We start from the raw sequence: 5,831 nt of genomic DNA, 5'->3' as shown, positions 1-5,831 counted from the left end.
CTTCTACGTGCTATCAGGCCCCTGGACTGAGTCCTTATTCTCTCTGTCAGTTGAGAGCGGCATGGACTACTCAGTACAAATCGTTATCTCCTCTTCCTTACCCTGGAATTATGAATATGTTACTTAGCTACTTTTCTCTGCCTTTTAGATAAAATGTGCCATCTCTGCTTGAAAGGTCGGCCGTAGAAATCTGGCCTGCCTTACAGATTTAACTCTGCCTATTTTTTTTTCCTTTCCATTTTCTCTTTTTCCACTTATCTCTCTTAAAACATGCTTTTGTCTTTCATGATCTAAAAGAGAAATTACCCTTTAGAATGAGTATCTACTGATGTCTTATATAATTTTTTCTATCTTAAAAGTGTTTTTTTTAAATTTTTTTAAATTTTCTACTTGTCTTCTTACAAAGTTTGTATACCTTGTTTTTCACACTGAATCTTTCCCATTTCCTTTACCAACCCCTCCCTCTACCCATCGAATTGGGCGACCTTTGATTTCCCCCGTTCATCCTCACCCCTCTGCTTCTACTCTGCCCTCCTTGAATCCTTAAACCTATTTACAACAATAATGGTTTTATACAGTATTTGTCCTTAGCAGAATGAGTTAGTTCACTCAGCATAATGCTCTCCAGTCCTCCCCAACTTATGTTGTGATTTTAAAAATCATTGCTCCTGCATGCTGTGAATCATGGGAATGAATGTACCACACTTTCAAAAGCCATTCAATTGTGGTTGGATATTTGGGTTCCTTCCATGTTCTCACAATGGTGAATAATGCTATGAACATTGATGTATAAATCTGTGTTCTCATTTTCTTGGGGTATATTCCAAGCAGTGGACTAGCTGGGTCAAATATAATTTCTATTTCAGCTTTTTGAAGGAATGCCAAACTGCCTCCCAGAGTGGTTGTACCATTTTACAATCTTACTAACAATGTATAAGAGTTCCTAACTCTCCACATCATCTCCCGCCTTTATTACTTATTGTCCTGTTAAGCTTTGTCACAGCTGGTGGGATGAGGTGATAACTCATTATGGTTTTGATTCTGATGTCTAATGTATTTTTGAGAGAGCTCTGGTGGCCTAGTGGCAAGAAGCTGTGCTGCAATCCCAAAGGCATACAGTTCAAGTGCACCAGCTGATCTGTGGGAGAAGGGTGGGTAATCGCCTCTTGTGCAATTAATTGCCTTTGAAAAGGGTCAATGTTAGGTTGGTTCTGACTTAATAGTACACAATAACAACAACATATATTTTTGTTGTTTATTTTTATTCAAAAGAATTTACTTCCCTATCACACAAAATAGACAACCAGCCCACCAACAGCAGCAAAGTCCATGGAGTCATATCAATGATAAAGAGTTCACTTGGTACTCAATGTCCCAAAGATTATAAAGGCAGGTAAGAGGTGGTTGGGAAAGAAAAACACTCAAAACAAAAATTGATAATGATTTTAGGAAAGAGATGTCACATTCTCTTATTGTCAGCTGCATTTCAGCAAAGTCAAGTACAGTCTAATCTGAGTAAACCCTTCATACTGGCTCCAGCACCTTAATTGCACTCTGACTGTTAGAAACATTCAGTACATTGGATTCCTCATAGTGCCCTCCAGCACAGAGTACTAACAAATCCATTTGTATAGTCTTTATTTTGGTCTTTGTCCAGAACACCTTAGACTGTCCAACTTAAAAGTTAGCAATGTCTTGCAAAGTGCTATACAGGAGTTGTTCTCACTTCCACAAGCTATATAATTTCTATTGGAGGCCAGGCTTACAAAGGTTTTTTTTTATTGATATGACTGTGGAAGGAATGTTGACAGTATGGTTTCCGTACATTCCACAGCTTTAACTGGCTGTCTGTTGATGCAGAGACAATTTCCTCACCACTCACAAATTTTGCATAGAAGACTGTTTTTTGATGACCTTTGAATACCATGATTGGCTGTTTACTGTTACGAAGATCATAGTAGTAAACACAGTGATCTGCACAGCCAAAAGCTAACTGGTACCTAGAGGAGGAGCTGATTGGTAATGAGGGTAGGTGTGTCAAAGACAATAAGGTTGGCACAGAATAGAGCAGGTTTCAGGGCTGTTGTACATAGATAGGGTTGCTATGAGTCACAAGAGACTTGACAGCACGTAACAACATTAGCCTTGGCTTTGATGCTTGCCGCTGAGTTGCCTAGGCAGATAGAGATAGAAGATGCCTTATGTCTTATTAGCCCTGTTGCTACTGCTTTAAATGCTCAAGCTCATTTAATCCTCATAATAACCATTGAGGAAGTTACTCTGTCCATTTTAGAGAAGAGGAGACTGAGTCACAGACAGGTAATCCTGGCGTGCTTAAGATTAAGTAACTCTTACTAAAAGTTCTTGGGCTGAGTTGGTCCTGACTCATAATGACCCAACAGGACAGAGTAAACCTTTGCAAGATCAAACAGCCTGATCTTTTTTCTATGAAGTGACTGTTGAGCTCGACCTACCAACTTTTGGGTAGCAATCCAAGTCTTAAGCGACCCCACCACTCTCTCTCATTCATTGCCATTGAATTGGAATGGCTGATACTTAAATCACCTACAAATATCACAGCAGGAGATTGTCCATCTTTCTCCTTCAGGGTAGCTGTTGGATTTGAACCACTAAGGCTCCTAATGTGATGCTAGTGGAGATAGTGCTTGATAGTGATGATACTGCTTCTGCTATTTGAATCCAGGCAATCTTATCCCCATACTTCATATTCATCAAATAAGCATAGTTTTTCTTTGTCTTCTCTCAATGTTGTTTACTTTTCATAATCTCAAGAAATTATCTGAATTTCCAGTCCTGACCTTAATACCACTCCTTACAACCCCTTAACAGTTCTTATTCTGTCACTACTTTACTGAACTCCCTCTCAAGGCCATCTGTAAATTTCAAGTCACCTCTTTTCAAGGTGAAGTTCTGGTTCTCCTTGATATATCTGTAATATCAGCTTAATCCTGCTCTACAGTTATATTTCTATCACCTCATCACTGTGGGCATGTTGCCTAGGGTACCTTAGATAGATTAATCCCCAACAGAGTGCAGGAAAAATTACAAAGATGAAGGGACTATTATTCCAAGACAGGTTCCTAGGATAAGTTCCCAAACTACAGTTCGGTTGAATTTGACGACAAATCTAGAGGAGAAATAGATAAAGAAGTCAAAAGTAATTCCAAGTATTTAGACCTGGGTCACAAATAAGAGGGTGATAAAGGTAAGAAACTCAAGGAAAATCGGATTTGGTATGTAAGATAAAAATGTTTCATTTTCACATATTAAGTTCAAAGTACTGATGGTTAACCTAGATGAGAAAGTTCATTTTAGCAGTTGAAAGTGTGGTGTATCACTTATGAAGGGCATGTGAGCTGGAGATGGAGATTATAGTATTATTTGCATGTTATTTGCTGAAACCATGGAAACGGGTGAGATCCTGAGAGAAAGAATATTGAGATAAAAAAATATTTTTCATGATGGCTCATTAAACGGCATACAAAATACAACTTAGCAGAGTCTCAGAGTCTAGCAACAAATCTTTAAATTAAATTCAACAACTGAGTGGTTTTTTAATGCCAACAACAGAAGATAAATAGACATATTTATCAGGGGTTTTGGTTTCTAACAGCAAGGACAAAACTTGATAAATTGAGCAGAAAGAAATTTACGGGGAGAATTTTGGACATTGTTTTAGGTGCCATTAAATTGACTATGACCCAAAGCAACCCCGTGAATAACATATCTGGACCCTGCCCTATCCTGTGCCTCCTCACTGTCTCTGACATACTCGGGGCCGTCGTTACAGTCCCTGTGACAATCCATCTTGTTGAGGGTACTTTGGGGGACTGTTGTTTAACTCCAAGAATAGAATGGTGGCTTAGTGGGCAAGGCATTGACCTGTCAACCCAAAGGCAGGTGATTTGAATCCACCAGCTGCTGAGGGTGTGGGGAGTGGGGAAAGGACTATTTCCTTCTATACGATTTACAGTCTCTTGAAAACCCTTGAAGGTCATTTATGAGTCGTGTTCTACTTGTAATGGGGAGAGGTGTGTCGGAGTCAGTGAGATTGGCTCAGGATAGGTCAGCATTCAGAGTTGTGTACTTAGGGTTGCTATGAGTCTCAGGTGAATTGATGACACACAACAACAACAATAGGTACATAACAACAACAGCAACCAAGAATAATTGGAAAAGCTGAAGAACAAAAGTCAAGGAGCAGAAGCTGAGACAATAAAATCTATGAGAATTATACCTAAGAAGACGCTGTAGAAAGAACCTGACCTCCATTACCAGGCTGGTAGAAGCTGCCTCTGTGACAGCAGGAGAGACATGTCACTAACCTTTTGTAAGACAATTCAACTTTCTCCCTGTGTTCTTGCTTCATTTGCTCTCGATTTAAAATCCTGGGGGAAACATCCATCTGATTCTGTTTCAATGACATACCTAGGCTTTAATTGCCAGGAACTAGAAAAGATCTATTTGCCTTTCTCCAAGGGAATGAGTTCAAATACTGGGTGGCCCAAAAGGACTCATGCCCACTTCCCTGGCTATCTTCTTGCAATTTATGGATCTTGTAAAGAGATAGGCATACAATAACATATGTAGATTGTGTTACGCTCTATATAGCACAAATAAAGAGTTATTAAGTTTATTCTGCAACATCTGGCTCCTGCATTTTAACTGGCTAATCATTGTTATATTCTATTCAATGTTCAGAATGCTCTTTCTCCTTCATTTCTATTTTGTGGAAACAAATCTTTCCCTTAAGTCATAACACATAAAGCACATTCTCTACAGAGTTTTCCCTAAATATTCTAGCTACTCCTGATCTTGTTGTGATTTTTTTGGTCCTGCTTTAGTTCAATCATCCCCAGAAGATCAGGAAATGTGTCTGTGTCTCTGAGCTACCAAAGCCCACCCATTTACTGTGGAGACGCTATCTGGATCCGGAAACTCCATGTTCGTCACAGTACGACTGGCTTCACAAAGTTTTCAATGCCTGATTCCCCCTCCCCCCCATAAATATATCATTAGACCTTCTTTACAAGATGCCTTTTAGATACTTTGGATTAAAATAGTATAAGCATAACAAAAGCTCCAGTGCCTTAATGGTAAGGCGATGTGCTGCCATCCCAAAGGCACACAGTTCTAATCCAACATTTGTTCTGGAAAGAGTCAATCTCCTCCTATGTGATTAAACTGTCTTTGAAAACCCACTGGAGGGTCAACTATGAGTTCTGACTTGAGGGTACACTAAAAATACAACAGTGTATTTAATAGGTGTTATTTAGGTCCTGAGGAATGCAAGATTGCTAAAAGAGTTTTGGAAATGAGTTAATTACATTCTTAATCCTGTAACCCACACAGAGATTACAAAAGGATTGAGAGTTGATAATTTGAGGGTACATTTTTGGGGAGAAATGTTATGCTTTTCCCTCACTTTGATTCCATTTGCTATGTGCCATTAAATCAGAATCAACTCATAGCTGACCCTCCAGTGGGTTTTCACAGGTTGTAAATTGTACAGGAGGAGATTCCCCATCTTTCTCCCCCAAAGCAAGTGGTTCATGTCAACCAGCTGAGTTCAAATCAACCTTTGGGTTGAAGAATGCAATTCCTTACTAACTAGGCCTCCAGAGCTTCTTTTGATCAAAGATTTTTGTAGTTGTTATATGACATAGAGTCGTTTGCGACTCATAGCGACCCTATGTACAGAGCCCTAAATGCCGTTCTATCCTGTGCCAACCTTGCTGTCTCAAACACATTAATTCCCACCACTCCACTCACAGAATCGATCCATCTCATCGAGGGCCTTCCGCTCCTGC

The 5,831-nt window shown here is 39.5% G+C and overlaps 1 pseudogene; it reads right to left on the bottom strand.

Moving 5' to 3' along the window:
- Window positions 1–1,524: 1,524 nt before the first annotated feature.
- LOC102868378 overlaps window positions 1,525–5,831 on the bottom strand; it is a 10,712-nt pseudogene continuing 6,405 nt past the window's right edge.

Source organism: Elephantulus edwardii, unplaced genomic scaffold, assembly GCF_000299155.1.
Source record: "Elephantulus edwardii isolate Elephantulus edwardi_28Jun2011 unplaced genomic scaffold, EleEdw1.0 scaffold00076, whole genome shotgun sequence".
Classification (NCBI taxonomy): domain Eukaryota; kingdom Metazoa; phylum Chordata; class Mammalia; order Macroscelidea; family Macroscelididae; genus Elephantulus; species Elephantulus edwardii.
The sequence above is the reverse complement of the archived record's forward strand: the minus strand, read 5'-3'. Positions and strand labels throughout refer to the sequence as shown.